Source organism: Eleutherodactylus coqui, chromosome 5 (genome assembly GCF_035609145.1).
Source record: "Eleutherodactylus coqui strain aEleCoq1 chromosome 5, aEleCoq1.hap1, whole genome shotgun sequence".
Lineage (NCBI taxonomy): Eukaryota > Metazoa > Chordata > Amphibia > Anura > Eleutherodactylidae > Eleutherodactylus > Eleutherodactylus coqui.
The window spans coordinates 17786437-17804741 of NC_089841.1; the positions used below are offsets into that span (position 1 = coordinate 17786437).

Consider the following 18305-nt stretch of genomic DNA (forward strand, 5'->3'; position numbering starts at 1 on the left):
TCTTTAAAGGCTGGACCAGAACGTTCTTGAATTTTTTGTAGTATAACGCAGTGAATCCGTCGGGGTCTGGGGCTTTTCCCATTTTAAGATTTTTGATGGTGTCTAAAATTTCTTCCTCTGAAATATCGGCATTCAGGGCGTCTCTTTGGGAGTCAGAAAGGGAGGGGAGCTTTACAGGGGAGCTTTATCTAAAAAGGCGGCTCTCGGGGGCGTGGGATAACTATCTTGGCCTTTATATAGAATAGTGTAATAATCGTGGAAAATATCATGGATTGGATGTCAGGATTGGATGTAGTGTTTCTTTGGGGGGTGTTGATCTTAAAGACTGTATTAATTTTTGCCTTATTCCGCAAACTCGCTGCCAGCAAGCGATCCGGCTTGTTTGCATATTTGTAGTAAGTTGCTCCTGTCCATTGAAGGCCTCTTTCTACCTGTTGCGATAATAGGGCATTAATTTGCAGTTTGATATCTTTGATATCTATGGTCGTAGCTATTGTTGGATTATGCTGGTTTAAGGTCTCTAATAAGAAAAGTTTCCTCTCCAGTGCTAATATCGCCTGGCCCTTTTCCCATTTTCTTCAGGACACTATTTTGATCAGATGTCCCCTAATACACGCTTTGTGGGCTAGCCATGTCCACATCGGGGAGGACTCTGGGTTGGTATTGATCTCAAAATACTCTGCTAGATGTGTGTGATTTGGGCCAACAATTTTGGGTCTCTCAATAGCGATTCATTTAGACGCCATTGGGACTTTTGGAACAGTGCAGAGGACCATAGAATAGAGGATACCACCATGTCGTGGTCAGACCACGCACAAGGTATATGTCTGATTTGAGCTAATTTTGATAAAGGGAGGTTAAAATTAGTATGTAGTCTAATCTAGAATATAGGCGGGCCGTTGGGGAATAATATGTGTACCCTTGTTCGTTGCCGTGAAGTTCTCTCCAACAGTCTGCCAGTGATAGAGATATCAGGGCTTCTAACCATCTTCGTCTCTGTGTTTTAGTGAACCTGTAAGGTCCAGGGGCCGTTCTGTCCAACCTCTGGGAGAATGGGAGGTTAAAGTCTCCTGCCCAAACCAATTTTGCCGATGTGAATTTTGCTAGTTTTTGGCTCAGGAGGAGCAGCATGGCCAGTGGATTTTTCGAAGGGGCATAGACATTAATAAAGACTACTCGTTGGTCATACAATGTTCCCGAAATCAGACAGAAGCGACCCTCTTCATCTATGTCTGTTTGACTTATATGGAAAGGAAAAGAGTTATGAAACAGAGTCAGAACCCCTCTGTGTTTTGTAGGGGCAGAAGCGGAGTAAAATCTTGTGTAGTGAAGGTGAAAGTATTTAGGTGAGAAGGCTTGAGAGAAATGGGTTTCTTGTATGCAAATAACATCTGGGTGGTGTGTCTTATAGGATAAGAAGGCCTGTTTTCTTTTTCGAGGGGAAGTGAATCCCCGTACATTATGTGATATAATGTGGACCGTGAGTAAGGGATGAGGGGAGCAGTTGAACTTCTAGTGGACCATAGTACAATAGCCTGTCAGTTGGCTATATAATAAAGTAGACTCTGTTGACAACCTAACTAAGGGAAAATCAAACAAAACCCTGAATTCCAGGTACATTTTAAACAAATGACATAGAACAATAATGTAGGTTCTAAAGGCCCACTGATGGTGACTGAAGACATTCCCCAGTGAAGGGTGTTCAGCAGTCATATTAAGTGTAACAACCTGTACAGCCAGGCCGTACCCGCATTGGCCTCCTGTACATATCAACTTTGAGATTTAGCTACATAACTCTGGGAAAGGCATTAAATATCCCTCCCTAGTAGATTATGACCTTATTTCAGCGTTATCCTTACAGGACCTTTGAGCAAAGTAATGGAGTTTACTGGTTCCAGGTCTCCCCCACACCAACACCCAGTAATATATATTGTGCAAAAATGTAGAGCCTTATATTGGCCTTGAGCAATAGATGTGTGGGGGCGATCCCGGGAGCAGCGTCAACAGAAATTGGGTCAGCAAAATACTATTTAACATAAACTTAGTTCTTATACATTAAGTCTGAAAGCAAAATCAGATTCAGCGTAACCCGAGTCATGTGACCCGTATGGGGCTTCTCCCATCTCTACTCAGCATTAACCTTACAAAGGATTTCTAGCAGAGTAATGGAGTTTACCGATCCCGGGTCTACCCCACAGCAGCGCCCAATAATAGACTTTATGCAAAAATGCAGAGCCTTATATCGGCCTTGAGCAATAGATGCGTGGGAGCGATCCCGGGAGCAGCGTCCACCGGAACCGGGTCAGCAGAATAATATTTAACATGAACTTTGTTTTTATAACATTAAGTCTGAAAGCATAGTCAGATTCAGAGTTACCCGAGTCCCGTGATCCATATGGGGTTTCTCCCATCTTTATTCAGATCAAGTGCCTGTATCTGCTTCGACCTGAGCATGAGCTGGCGTCGTTCCATTTCTTCTTCTAGTCGAGCCAGTCACAGTCCAGGTTCGGCTTGGACGTCAAGGTAGTTGCCGGTATTGGGATTTGCGCAACCTCCACAGCTTGGTATGCTCCTTCCAGTGCTTTTACCGAGTAAGATTTGCCCTGCTGGTGGAAGATGAGGGCAAAGGGGAAGCCCCATCTGTATTTTATTTTGGCCGATTGGAGAGCTTGGGTGATTGGCGAAACACAGAATGCTATGAACAATGTGGAAGGAGCAATGTCCACATATAGTTGGACTGATGTTGGGAGCCCTGCAAGGTGGGCCTGTTGTCTGGCTGCTGACAAAAGTTGATCCTGTAGTTCGCTGTAATGTAGCTTTAAGATTATGTCTCGGGGTAAATCCGGAATAGGTGGTCGGGCAAGGGCCCGGTGGATTCTGTCGATCCTCAGTAGATTCTGGTCGACTGTTGGCAGTAATGCTGTGAACAGATTGACCGTTGTCTTCTTTAAGGTCATCACTGCCTTAGGAAGTCCTCGGATGCAGATATTTGCTCGCCGAGATCTATTTTCGTGGTCTTCATATTTAGCTTCTAGGGCCTCTATTTTGGACTCTAGTTCGTCGATACGTTGTTTATCTTCTTCCAGCACGCCAACAATGTCATCTGTTTTGCGCTCCAGTTCATCTGTTCTTTGGTCCAGATCTTTTATTTGATCCGTGAAATCTTGAACTGCCGTAGCTAATTCGTCCTTGGAAATTGACTTCATATGGGATAACAAGGTAGCATGGGGTCCCGTCAGAGCAGCGGATATTGGATCTGGGATTTGTTGTGAGGGAGGAGCATCAGATAAGCATTCCAATGCAGCTGGACTTGCCGGTCCAGATATTGTATGGGATTCGGCTTGAGACTGCATTGCAAACATTTCAGGGAGTGTACCTTGTACAGTAATCTGAGAGTCCCGAGAGTTCTTTCTATTGGTTCTGGTAATATTCGTGTTAGCGCTCTGTATATAACATAAAGTATGCTGTTTTCAGAGAGTACAAGGGTCCGGCCTATGCATGGTCTAAATAGACATTAGGAAGTCAATCGCAAACCCCCCGTAAGTCACACTTGTAGATTGGAGGGCGGGCATAGTTTATGGCTTCTGCTGGTCAGCACTGCATGCTGCTATCATGTGGCTCAGGATCTCTGCAGGCAATACGTTTATAAATCCCGAGGGCACTGATTCAACTCCAGAGGAGGAGGTTGAGCTTTTAAAATGTGCTGCTCTATTAAGTGCCCACTAGGTGGCGGCAAATCTTCATTAAAGTCCTGCTCTTGTCTTCAATACACCGCTTGCTGTGCATCCGTGAGCTGGCACTCAGCTTTCCCCCATGTTTGCAGGTAGTATTTTTCTGCAAAAATCCCTTTACTGCCACAAGCAGCACTCCGCAGACCACACCACCTTCCTGGTCTGAATTATAAAGTCACTGCTGTTGGTGAGTGGGGTATTTCAGAGGGGGGAGGTGGGTTTGGTTATATGCTCCAGATGTGTAGGGGAGCAGTAATTCCCCCTCTCTTCTCAGGCTGCCACTCTGTGTGTGCCGCTAGTGGCGCCCAGGTCTATGATTCAGATGTCCCCTGGCTCACTGGAGCTCCTCCTCACCTCTCTTCTCAAGTCTGGGGGAACTGTGAAGCCCACTCCTGGACATAGGCTTGCTCCTGCTGCTCCCGAGCCTCCCACGGTCTTCCTCGGCAGGCCGGCTAAGGACTTAGGCCAAAGTCTTGTGGGTCTTACCAGGCCCCAGGATCCCACAGTCACTGGTCAGGCCGCGAGACGACTCCTCCTGTTCCCCCCAGTGTTCAGAGGTCAGCAGTGGATCCCGTGGGGGACTCAGACGCCGTGGAGTCCCAGGCGGCGGCGACCTTACTTTTCTGACGGCGATCAGTCGCATCCACTACTTTAGCCTGGGGATTCGCTTCCCCGGGTAGGCCACAACTCTTCACCTCCGCCTATAGGCTCGCGGAGGGTCTTAAGTTGTTCACCGCAGTGCCGGCGGTGGGGTTCTTCAGTCGTGGGGAGCCCGTGGGGCCCCGGGACACCGCTGCAAAGCTCGCCCCGATCAGGAGCTCCTGGGAGACCTTTTATTCCCGCCACTGGCCAAGCCACGCCCCTCCATTGTATTATTTTTACTCCGCATTTTGGTTTTGTGTGCCTATGATTTATTTTCTTGAGCCTCATAGTCCTTATTTACTTTACTAATGGTTATTTTAGAAGTTTTACATGTGTTTTTACATTTTTTCTTTATTTGTTCCCTTTTTTTACTTTCTTTTTCAAGTTTTATGTATTTTCTATACACCAAGTGTGACTACATGTTTTATGAGTGTTCATCCATTCCTGCTATCTTTGATTGTTTTAGTGTATTTATTGTTGTTGTTGTTAGGCGTTTAGTCGTTCACGACCCTCAGCGGCCCTGAAGGCAAGCTCCCTCCATGTTTTTTGGTTTTGCAGAGCTTCTTTCAGTTGTGTGATATCCATGCCAGTATCAGCATTGACAGTATCCAGCCGCTGTGTCCTTTGGCAGACAGGTCTTCTTTTTCTACTGATCCGTATTTATTACCATACATTTAAGTGTATCCAACATTCTACTATAGCAGTCAGTGATTCCCTGTTACATTGTAGGGAAACACAGAGCAATGATTGACTTCACACCCTTAACTGGAGACTGCTTCTTTCCAGCTCCACACTAAGTGCTCAACATGGCAATCACATAGGTAGGGTAGTGATAGACAAATAAGAACACATGCTTCCTCTCGTCTACCACATGTTTCCAGTCCCGCGCTAATGCGCATTCAAAGTGGTGCACTTAACTAGGCATGGCTTCCCTCCTCTGATTTACTACCAATGAATACAAGGCAAACAGGACATCCTCTGTGTCTACAAGAAAGCAGGTTCCATCACCGACACAGAAGGGGGTTCTTTGCTGTGGGAGCAGTGAGACTGTGGAGCTTTCTGCCTGAGGACGTGGTGATGGGAAAATCCATAGAGGAGTTTGAGAGGGGACTAGATGCGCTACGATATTCCAGGATATAGACATTAGGTGACCAGCGGGGCTATTATGGAGTCAGGAAGGAAGTTTTTTCTTCCATAGGAGCTAATTGGCTCACTGGGTGGTTTTGGCCTTCCTCTGGACCAATAAGAGGGAGGTTAAAACAGACTGAACTAGATGGACATTGTCTTCATTCACCCTAACATACTATGTTACTCTCTAAAACTCTTCTCTGTCACATTGTAATTCCAGTTGTGCTTGATAAAAGCCGTTGTAATCCACAAAATATGTATCAAGAACTCTTGAGTTTTGTTGACCTGGATGCCAGGGGGAAATTTGAGGCAGTAGCCCCCCCTTCGCCCCCTTACACACACACTTCAGTAAGTGTCTGCTTAATCATTTCTTTATCTATTGCTTAGATACCTGCACCTTGAGAGCTGGAACCCATTCTTTCCTTTGGCTATTTGCTCATTGAATAGAGGTGGAGGGTACCAGAGATCTCTTCTGGCCACTCGTCTCTATTTAGAGAAAATGGTCAGTCATTCATAGATGAACGACTGCCTTTTTTTATGGACCAGCAGTTGCTTGGTTTTTAGGTTAGCTCACTTGCCATGTCAGAACCCTTGTTTACATGGACCAAAAGAAGCGCATAATGGCTATTATGAGAGATTGCTCTAGTGACTTTGGGACTGTGTAAAAGTACCCTTAGAAGATCATAACATTTTACTACATGACTTTTATAGCTTTTCTGTATTAATTACAATATCAGTATCGTTTTTAAGGTTTATAGTATTTTAAAAAATCAGCTTTTTTTTCTTGGCAGAATACAGTATGGAGAAGACAGAGGGATGTCTGGTATCTGCAGAATATTGTGGTGTCACCGAAGATATATATGAAGAACCTGTCATGGTCCCAGATATCCCCTCAGCCCCTTACAGCAAAGATCCATTATCTGATCCTTTTAAAAAGGTCCCATATTCTGATTCATTACAGAGTGTTGAGCAGAATAAAAGAAGGGGAGAACATCAGAGAACTCACACAGGGGAGAATGCATTTTCATGTTCAGAATGCGGGAAATCTTTTGGCCATAAAGACAATCTTGTTAGACATCAGAAAACTCACACAGGGGAAAAGCCGTTTTCATGTCCACAATGTGGGAAATGTTTTAGAAAGAAAGCAAATCTCATTGTACATGAGAGAATTCACACAGGGGAAAAGCCGTTTTCATGTTCAGAATGTGGGAAATGTTTTAGAAGGAATGCAAATCTCATTGTGCATCAGAGAACTCACTCAGGGGAGAAGCCGTTTTCATGCTCAGAATGTGGGAAATGTTTTAACCATAAAGACAATCTTGTTAGACATCAGAGAACGCACACAGGAGAGAAGCCATTTTCCTGTCCACAATGTGGGAAATCTTTTACTGATAAATTTTCTCTTGTTACACATCAGAAAATTCACACAGGGAAGAAGCAGTTTTCATGCTCAGCATGTGGGAAATCTTTTTTGGTTAAAGCAGACCTTGCAAGACATCAAAGAACTCACACAGGGGAGAAGCCATTTTCATGTTCAAAATGTGGAAAATGTTTTTCTGCTAAATCAAACCTTGCCAGACATCACAGAACACACACAGGGGAGAAGCCATTTTCATGTTCAGAATGTGAGAAGGGTTTTTCTGTTAAATCAGACCTTGCAAAACATCAAAGAATTCACACAGGGGAGAAGCCATTTTCATGTGCAGAATGTGGGAAATGTTTTAGCGATAAATCAAATCTTGCTGTACATCAGAGAACTCATACAGGGGAGAAGCGGTTTTCATGTTCAGAATGTGGAAAATGTTTTACAGAAAAATCAGGTCTTGTTGTACATCAGAGAACTCATACAGGTGAGAAGCCATTTTCATGTTTAGAATGTGGGAAATGTTTTGTGGAGAAAGCAGTTCTTATTGTGCATCAGAGAATTCACACAGGTGAGAAGCCGTTTTCATGTTCAGAATGTGGGAAATGTTTTACCAATAAATTTTCTCTTGTTACACATCAGAGAATACACACAGGGGAGAAGTTGTTTTCATGTCCGCAATGTGGGAAATGTCTCGCCAATAAATTTTCTCTTCTAACGCATCAAAGAATTCACACAAGGGAGAAGCCGTTTTCATGCTCATCAAGTGGGAAATATTTTTCCGTTAAAGTAGAGCTTGCAAGACATCAAAGGATTCACACAGGGGAGAAGCAGGTTTCATGTTCAGAATGTGGAAAATGTTTTAACCATAAGAAAAATCTTGTTAGACATCAGAGAACGCACACAGGAGAGAAGCACTTTTCATGTCCACAATGTGGGAAATGTTTTAGAAAGAAAGCAAATCTCATTGTGCATCAGAAAATTCATACAGGGGAAAAGCCATTTTCATGTCCACAATGTGGGAAATGTTTTAGAAAGAAAGCAAATCTCGTTGTGCATCAGAGAATTCACACAGGGGAAAAGCCGTTTTCATGTCCACAATGTGGGAAATGTTTTAACCATAAGGACAATCTTGTTAGACATCAGAGAACTCACACAGGAGAGAAGCCGTATTCATGTTCAGAATGTGGAAAATGTTTTACCAGTAAATTTTCTCTTGTTACACATCAAAGAACTCACACAGGAGAGAAGATATTTTCATGTTCAGAATGTGGGAAATGTTTTACCAGTAAATTTTCTCTTGTTACACATCAGAGAATTCACACAGGGGAGAAGCCGTTTTCATGCTCAGCATGTGGGAAATGTTTTTCGGTTAAAGCAGAGCTTGTAAGACATCAGAAAATTCACACAGGAGAAAAGCCATATTCATGTTTAGAATGTGGAAAATGTTTCACTTATAAATTTTATCTTGTTAAACATCAGAAAACTCACACATGCGGGAAGCCATCTTAGTGTTCAGAATATTTTTTTTCTCAAGCAAAAGGGAATATTCAACTTACACAGGGAAAAATATAGTATTTTTAAAACTTTTTTTTTTATTGATAAGTAGCACGAGAAATAAAAAACACACGAGTAAGTGGAATCAATTCAGAGCACTAAATGATGAATAAGAAATGTATGTAATTACCAATGAACATCTGTTATACACAAAGCAAATGGAATCCAGATAACACACCTTTATGTCCACTATGTGCATAAACTGTGTCACATTGATACATATCAATGCTAATTGTTAATAAAAGTTTGCATTTAAAATTTTGGCATAAATGACTCCTTTTTGAGCACAAATCAATCTCAACAAACATGCTACTTGCTGAAGTGAGGAGAGGAATGTCCGGTCTAGACAGTGCAGCACTCTTGGAGGTTATTGACGGATCCAGTAAGTAGCAAGGAAAGTCTGGAGGAGGCCTATCAGCTCGGTCATATCAGTAGGCTATAATGTGAGGAGCATGCTACTGATCGGCACACACCTGAAGCTCCTAGATGAGGGAAGGGAACCCGCAGCACAAACTTCATGAAATCTGGGATATTATTACTTCAAATGTGTAATTAGTCCTGGTCTTCAACATGTATGATTGGCTGGAAGATCCACTCAATCAGTGTGTGCCTTTCAGTAAGAACATGCACCTAATGATATCTTTCAACCAATCATGTATGCTGAAGATCGGAGCTGGCTGCACGATCGTATGTTGAATTCACATTCAAGTTACGATGGCCCAGGAGAGGCGATCATCACTTGAATATACCATCACAGGTTCGCGGCTGGGGAAGAGAGTGGGGCAAGAATCACAGCAAGAAGCCTAGACTTTGTGGAATTTATTAGGACACTCTGTTTTTCAAAATGATCCCTTTATAGAGCCCGCCAAAAACAATGGATCCATCCATCTCATAGCTATAGTTTTGCATGGTAGAAAACTACTTTTTAAAAATAATATTAGAAACCCTTCAAACATTTTACCTACCATAGAAATAAGACTTACCAACCTGTAATTTCCAGGTTCACTTTTTGACCCCTTTTTGAATATTGGCACCAAATTGGTTATGCGCCAATCCAGTAGAACAGACTTATTTGCTTGCAGGACAGGAGAAGGGATCTGGCATCTCTAGTAAGAGCCTTCTAGGATGTGTCTACAGAGTGGGAATCCTGCTTGGTGGGTGATATAAGACAGTGGTGATGCTAGTAACATAATAGTGCCCGATTACATAACATAATGATGATGATAGTGACAGAATAGTGCCAGGTTACATAAAATAGTTGTGATTAAAGTGACAGAATTAAGCCACTTTACATAAGATGGTGGTGACAGTAGTGACATTATAGTGCTGGGTTACATATGATGGTTGTGATGGTGGTGACAGAATAATGACAGGTGACATCAGATAGTGGTGACAGTAGTGACAGAATAGTGACCGGTGACATCAGATAGTGGTGACTGTAGTGACAGAATAGTGACCGGTGATATCAGATAGTGGTGACAGTAGTGACAGAATAGTGACCGGTGACATCAGATAGTGGTGACAGTAGTGACATAATAGTGACCGGTGACATCAGATAGCGGTGACAGTAGTGACATAATAGTGACGGGTGACATCAGATAGTGGTGACATAATAGTGACCGGTGACATCAGATAGTGGTGACAGTAGTGACAGTAGTGAGCGGTGACATCAGATAGTGGTGACAGTAGTGACAGAATAGTGACCGGTGACATCAGATAGTGGTGACAGTAGTGACAGAATAGTGACCGGTGACATCAGATAGTGGTGACAGTAGTGACAGAATAGTGACCGGTGACATCAGATAGTGGTGACAGTAGTGACATAATAGTGACCGGTGACATCAGATAGCGGTGACAGTAGTGACATAATAGTGACGGGTGACATCAGATAGTGGTGACATAATAGTGACCGGTGACATCAGATAGTGGTGACAGTAGTGACAGTAGTGAGCGGTGACATCAGATAGTGGTGACAGTAGTGACAGAATAGTGACCGGTGACATCAGATAGTGGTGACAGTAGTGACAGAATAGTGACCGGTGACATCAGATAGTGGTGACAGTAGTGACAGAATAGTGACTGGTGACATCAGATAGTGGTGACAGTAGTGACAGAATAGTGACAGGTGACATCAGATAGTGGTGTATTCTGTCACTACTGTCAACTCTATCTTATGTAACCTGGCGCCATTCTGCCACTACTGGTTTGTAGACAGAAGGTCTAGAGGTACTGGGTGAGGTGCTGGTAGCTGCACATGGGCGCTTTGTGATGCTTGTGGGGTGCAGAGGATGAGTTTCTGGGGATGATCTGTAAAGCACATAGGGGCTGTGTTATTATTCTTGAATTAACAGGAGGCACGGGTTGAGCTGAAGGACATGTGGCGGCTGTGGGTTGTCATTGGAGCTGCACTAGAGATACAGGGGGAGTCTTTAGGGTGGAAGGTGAATTTAAATGCACATGGGAGGGTTGATGAAAATATGACATGACTATCCTGGTGTAGATTTATTGTCCTCGGGGATAACTTGGTTTTATCCTGTAATCTGTTTGAACTGGCCAAGGCGCTGTCATCCTCGGAGAGGTGTCACATTAGTCACCTGCAGGAAGGAGCTCTGGGGGGCGCTGTCATCCTCGGAGAGGTGTCACATTAGTCACCTGCAGGAAGGAGCTCTGGAGGGCGCTGTCATCCTCGGAGAGGTGTCACATTAGTCACCTGCAGGAAGGAGCTCTGGGGGGCGCTGTCATCCTCGGAGAGGTGTCACATTAGTCACCTGCAGGAAGGAGCTCTGGAGGGCGCTGTCATCCCCAGAGAGGTGTCACATTAGTCACCTGCAGGTAGGAGCTCTGGAGGGCGCTGTCATCCCCGGAGAGAGGTGTCACATTAGTCACCTGCAGGAAGGAGCTCTGGAGGGCGCTGTCATCCCTGGAGAGGTGTCACATTAGTCACCTGCAGGAAGGAGCTCTGGGGGGGCGCTGTCATCCCCGGAGAGCTGTCACATTAGTCACCTGATGTGAAGTTAAACAAATGGACATTTGTCCATCCAGCCATCACATCCCACGGCCTGATGGTGAGGGTTTACAGGGGGACGGACTGCTGAATATTCCGTGTATTCGCCCCTCCCTACCTCCATGTCCGGTCCTGACCCGGGATCTGCTGGATGTAATGGGCAATTTTATGAGTCAGGGAATGGGAAATTTACACAATATATTTTTAAAAATTGCTCCCTGGCACCATCTTTTGCCCCCACACATGCTTGTTATTTTTCCTTTTTTGCAAGCTGACCTGTAGTATTCATTCCTCCAATTTTGGGTATATACAACTTTTTCATACCTTTTTATTCAATTTTTGTCTAGAAGACAGAGTGAGCTGACAGTGTTTTTTTTATTCTTTTTTCGGTCTACATTCATTATGCAGATTGACAATGTGATGATCAATGAGTGGAACAGGTTACCACAGGAGGTGGTGAGTTCTTCTTCAATGGAAGTCTTCAAACAGAGGCTGGACAAATATCTGTCTGGGATGATTTTGTGATCCTGCACTGAGCAGGGGGTTGGACCCGATGACCCTGGAGGTCCTTCCAACTCTACCATTCTAGGATTGGGAAAATGAATGGGAAAAGTGGGGCTTTTTAGATTTTTCAGTTTTTTAATTCTTTGTAATAATCAAAAAGTCTTTATTTTAACTTTTTATACTTCTTCTTCTTGGAGATTTGAACTTGTAGTGATTTCTTTTTGTATACTGCAATAGTATAGTGTAATATACAGTACAGTATAGGATACTACACCCTGCTATACTGTATTCTGTGAGGCACGTCTTAATAGACACATCTTTCATATCAGACTAGGGGTCTTCAGAAGGCCCCAAAGCTGCCATGACATTGAGATAGCACTCCATGATTAGTGATGAGCAATTACTGGAATAATTGGGTAAGGAGTGATTGGCCCAATTTTCCAAAAAATAATCTGTAATTGAGAAGACCCGATCCTCTATTCCCATTAACCCCTTCCCGCTGCAGGGTATAAGTTTACGTCCTCGCAGCAGGATACTTCCCGCAACTGAGCGTAAACTTACGTTCTGCATTTACAGTGTCGCCGCGGTGACAATTGCGGCGATATAGTAGTGACATCTGTTAACTTTGTTAGCAGACAATCACTACGTGCGGGCCAGGGACCAATCATAGTGGTCCCGCCCAAGTGATCGCTGTGAATGGTCAGTGAAGAACTCATTGACCAATCACGGATCAGAATGAAGAAAGCCTGCTGTCTATATTATAGTCTCTCTCTGCAATCGCCTCACAGTTCTTCTGGCGGTTGTAGAGAGATATAGGGCTCTGATAAAAAAAAAGAATATAAAAGTGATTTGTTGTGTAGTGAGAGTATAGTGAGGTGTGCTTTGTAGTGTGATCTGTAGTGTAGCTGGGATCTGTAGTGCAGTGTGTGATCAGTAGTGTAGTGTAGCTGGGATCTGTAGTGTGCGTGATCAGTAGTGTAGCTGGGATCTGTAGTGTGCGTGATCAGTAGTGTAGCTGGGATCTGTAGTGTGCGTGATCAGTAGTGTAGCTGGGATCTGTAGTGTGAGTGATCAGTAGTGTAGCTGGGATCTGTAGTGTGTGTGATCAGTAGTGTAGCTGGGATCTGTAGTGTGCGTGATCAGTAGTGTAGCTGGGATCTGTAGTGTGCGTGATCAGTAGTGTAGCTGGGATCTGTAGTGTGCGTGATCAGTTGCGTAGCTGGGATCTGTAGTGTGCGTGATCAGTAGTGTAGCTGGGATCTGTAGTGTGAGTGATCAGTAGTGTAGCTGGGATCTGTAGTGTGCGTGATCAGTAGTGTAGCTGGGATCTGTAGTGTGCATGATCAGTAGTGTAGCTGGGATCTGTAGTGTGCGTGATCAGTAGTGTAGCTGGGATCTGTAGTGTGCGTGATCAGTAGTGTAGCTGGGATCTGTAGTGTGCGTGATCAGTAGTGTAGCTGGGATCTGTAGTGTGCGTGATCAGTAGTATAGCTGGGATCTGTAGTGTGCGTGATCAGTAGTTGAGCTGGGATCTGTAGTGTGCGTGATCAGTAGTGTAGCTGGGATCTGTAGTGTGCGTGATCAGTAGTGTAGCTGGGATCTGTAGTGTGAGTGATCAGTAGTGGAGCTGGGATCTGTAGTGTGAGTGATCAGTAGTGGAGCTGGGATCTGTAGGGTGAGTGATCAGTAGTGGAGCTGGGATCTGTAGTGTGCGTGATCAGTAGTGGAGCTGGGATCTGTAGTGTGCGTGATCAGTAGTGTAGCTGGGATCTGTAGTGTGAGTAATCAGTAGTGTAGCTGGGATCTGTAGTGTGAGTGATCAGTAGTGTAGCTGGGATCTGTAGTGTGAGTAATCAGTAGTGTAGCTGGGATCTGTAGTGTGAGTAATCAGTAGTGTAGCTGGGATCTGTAGTGTGAGTGATCAGTAGTGTAGCTGGGATCTGTAGTGTGAGTAATCAGTAGTGTAGCTGGGATCTGTAGTGTGAGTAATCAGTAGTGTAGCTGGGATCTGTAGTGTGAGTGATCAGTAGTGTAGCTGGGATCTGTAGTGTGAGTGATCAGTAGTGTAGCTGGGATCTGTAGTGTGAGTGATCAGTAGTGGAGCTGGGATCTGTAGTGTGAGTGATCAGTAGTGTAGCTGGGATCTGTAGTGTGCGTGATCAGTAGTGTAGCTGGGATCTGTAGTGTGCGTGATCAGTAGTGTAGCTGGGATCTGTAGTGCAGTGTGATCAGTAGTGTAGCTGGGATCTGTAGTGTGCGTGATCAGTAGTGTAGCTGGGATCTGTAGTGTGCGTGATCAGTAGTGGAGCTGGGATCTATAGTGTGCGTGATCAGTAGTTTAGCTGGGATCTGTAGTGTGAGTAATCAGTAGTGGAGCTGGGATCTGTAGTGTGCGTGATCAGTAGTTTAGCTGGGATCTGTAGTGTGCGTGATCAGTAGTGTAGCTGGGATCTGTAGTGTGCGTGATCAGTTGCGTAGCTGGGATCTGTAGTGTGTGTGATCAGTAGTGTAGCTGGGATCTGTAGTGTGCGTGATCAGTTGTGTAGCTGGGATCTGCAGTGTGCGTGATCAGTTGTGTAGCTGGGATCTGTAGTGTGCGTGATCAGTAGTGTAGCTGGAATCTGTAGTGTGCGTGATCAGTAGTGTAGCTGGGATCTGTAGTGTGCGTGATCAGTAGTGTAGCTGGGATCTGTAGTGTGCGTGATCAGTAGTGTAGCTGGGATCTGTAGTGTGTGTGATCAGTAGTGGAGCTGGGATCTGTAGTGTGCGTGATCAGTAGTTTAGCTGGGATCTGTAGTGTGCGTGATCAGTTGTGTAGCTGGGATCTGTAGTGTGCGTGATCAGTTGTGTAGCTGGGATCTGTAGTGTGCGTGATCAGTAGTGTAGCTGGGATCTGTAGTGTGCGTGATCAGTTGCGTAGCTGGGATCTGTAGTGCAGTGTGATCAGTATTGTAGCTGGGATCTGTAGTGTGTGTGATCAGTATTGTAGCTGGGATCTGTAGTGTGCGTGATCAGTAGTGTAGCTGGGATCTGTAGTGTGCGTGATCAGTAGTATAGCTGGGATCTGTAGTGTGCGCGATCAGTAGTGTAGGTGGGATCTGTAGTGTGCGTGATCAGTAGTGGAGCTGGGATCTGTAGTGTGCGTGATCAGTAGTGGAGCTGGGATCTGTAGTGTGCGTGATCAGTAGTGTAGCTGGGATCTGTGGTGTGCGTGATCAGTAGTGTAGCTGGGATCTGTAGTGTGCGTGATCAGTTGCGTAGCTGGGATCTGTAGTGTGCGTGATCAGTAGTGTAGGTGGGATCTGTAGTGTGTGTGATCAGTAGTGTAGCTGGGATCTGTAGTGTGTGTGATCAGTTGCGTAGCTGGGATCTGTAGTGTGTGTGATCAGTTGTGTAGCTGGGATCTGTAGTGTGCGTGATCAGTAGTGTAGCTGGAATCTGTAGTGTGGGTGATCAGTTGTGTAGCTGGGATCTGTAGTGTGCGTGATCAGTAGTGTAGGTGGGATCTGTAGTGTGCGTGATCAGTAGTGTAGCTGGGATCTGTAGTGTGTGTGATCAGTAGTGTAGGTGGGATCTGTACTGTGCGTGATCAGTTGCGTAGCTGGAATCTGTAGTGTGTGTGATCAGTTGTGTAGCTGGGATCTGTAGTGTGCGTGATCAGTAGTGTAGCTGGAATCTGTAGTGTGGGTGATCAGTTGTGTAGCTGGGATCTGTAGTGTGCGTGATCAGTAGTGTAGCTGGGATCTGTAGTGTGAGTGATCAGTAGTGGAGCTGGGATCTGTAGGGTGAGTGATCAGTAGTGGAGCTGGGATCTGTAGGGTGAGTGATCAGTTGTGGAGCTGGGATCTGTAGTGTGAGTGATCAGTAGTGGAGCTGGGATCTGTAGGGTGAGTGATCAGTAGTGTAGCTGGAATCTGTAGTGTGGGTGATCAGTTGTGTAGCTGGGATCTGTAGTGTGCGTGATCAGTAGTGTAGCTGGGATCTGTAGTGTGAGTGATCAGTAGTGGAGCTGGGATCTGTAGGGTGAGTGATCAGTAGTGGAGCTGGGATCTGTAGGGTGAGTGATCAGTTGTGGAGCTGGGATCTGTAGTGTGAGTGATCAGTAGTGGAGCTGGGATCTGTAGTGTGCGTTATCAGTAGTGGAGCTGGGATCTGTAGTGTGAGTGATCAGTAGTGTAGCTGGGATCTGTAGTGTGCGTGATCAGTAGTGTAGCTGGGATCTGTAGTGCAGGGTGATCAGTATAGTAGTGCAGCGCATTTCATAGTCCCCCTTCCCGTCATTAGTCAGTGTAGTGTGTAGTTAGTCAGCGTAGTGTCTAGTTTGTCAGTGTAAAAAATTTGGGGTCTTGTGTTAACTATGGGTTTGGTAAAAAAGCCGACCATCAGGGCTTCTGATATTTTGTGTCACACCCCTATGTTCCACATGGCGATGTCAAGGACACGTTTTGAGATAATCCAAAAATTTTTACACTATAACGATAAAGCAGAGTGCCCCCCAAGTGATCATCCCAATTATGATCGCTTGTATGAATTCAGGCCAGTAGTGGAACATTTTAATTCCATATTTACTCAGGCATACACCCCAGAAAAAAATATTGCAGTAGACAAGTCCCCGATACATTTCACAGGGAGGCTTAAATTCCGGCAGTACCTGCCCAGTAAGCAGGCACGGTATGGCGTGAAATCGTACAAGCTGTGCGAAAGTACATCAGGGTACACCCACAAGTTCCGCATTTATGAGGGGAAGGACACCAAGATTGAGCCCCCAGAATGCCCCCCCGTGCTGGGAGTAACCGGGAAAATAGTGTGGGAACTGGTGCACCCACTGTTAGACCAGGGTTACCATCTGTACCTGGATAACTTTTATACCAGTGTCCCCCTGTTTCAGTGCTTCGCTTCCAGAGGAACAGTGGCATGTGGCACCATCTGAAACAATCAGAGAAGCCTCCCTAAGACGCTGCTTGGGCAACTGCTCAGAAGGGGTGAGAGCCGGGCACAATGTAGCGACAATGTATTGTGCATCAAATATAAGGACAAGAGGGATGTCCTTATATTAACCACAATCCAGGGCCACAGTAGTACCCCCTGCCCAGTACGAGGTACCAGTGCAGAGACCCCCAAGCCAGACTGTTCCCTCGACTATAATAAGTACATGGGAGGTGTGGACCTATCAGACCAGGTACTGGAGCCATATATTGCCATGCGGAAAACACTGGTGTGGTACAAAAAGCTGTCCGTGCACCTCGTACAGATGGCACTGCATAATGCCTATGTGCTGTATCGGGGTGCAGGCCACAGGGGGACATTCCTTGAATTTCAGGAGGACGTTATCAAGGCCCTAATATTTGGGGACCAGGAGATGGGAGAGCAGCCCAGTACTTCTGGAAGTAAGGCCACAAGGATTGTACCAGGGCAGCATTGTCCCAGTGAAATTCCCTCCACTGGGAAGAAGGGAAGGACCCCAAAAAAGTGCAGAGTGTGCTACAAGCAAGGGATAAGGAACAACACCATGTATCATTGTGAAACGTGCCCCACACAACCCGGCCTCTGTATAAAAAATTGTTTTAAGACATACCACACAACCCTGAGATTGTAGTTTTACTATTGCCCTGACGGTTTACCCCGATGTACTTCGCACAGCTTGTACATGAACCACATGCCAAGTCCTTCCCTTCTGAGCCCTGCCATGTGCCCAAACAGTTTATGTCCACATATGGGGCATTTCTGCGCACAGGAGCAATTGGGTAACGCATCATGAGGTACCTTTTATCCTTCTGCTCCTGGTAAAAAATATAAATCTGGGTCTAAAGTTAAACGTTACTGGAAAATTTTGAATTTTTCATATTCAACTCAAATTGTTAAAAAAATTCCTGAAACACCTATGAATTTAAAACGCTCACTACACCCCTTACTAAATTCCCTGAGGGGTGTAGTTTCCAAATTTGGGTCAGTTCCTGGGGGCTTCAAATGCACTGGTACCTCAGGGGCTGCAAACACTACATGGGGGCTGAAAATGATTCCAGCAAAATCTGCATTCAAAAAAAGCGTTCCTTTCCTTCTGAGTCCTGCCATGTGCCCGAACAACAGTTTATGCCCACATATGGGGAATTTCCGTTCTCGGGAGCTATTGGGTAACGCATCATTGTGTACCTTTTCTCCTTCTGCTCCTTGTAATAAATATAAATCTGGGCCTAAAGCTAAACATTATGGGAAAAATTTGAATTTTTCGTATTCAACTCAAATTGTTAAATAAAATTCCTCAAACACCTGTGGGTTCAAACCGCTCACTACACCCCTTAATAAATTCCCTGAAGGGTCTAGTTTCCAAAATGGGGTCAGCTGTTGGGGGTCTCAAATGTACTGGTACCTCAGGGGC

At 45.0% G+C, this 18305-nt stretch overlaps 1 pseudogene; it reads left to right on the forward strand.

Moving 5' to 3' along the window:
* Window positions 1-18305, forward strand: part of LOC136628711 (zinc finger protein 850-like) — a 101794-nt pseudogene that overhangs the window by 23692 nt on the left and 59797 nt on the right.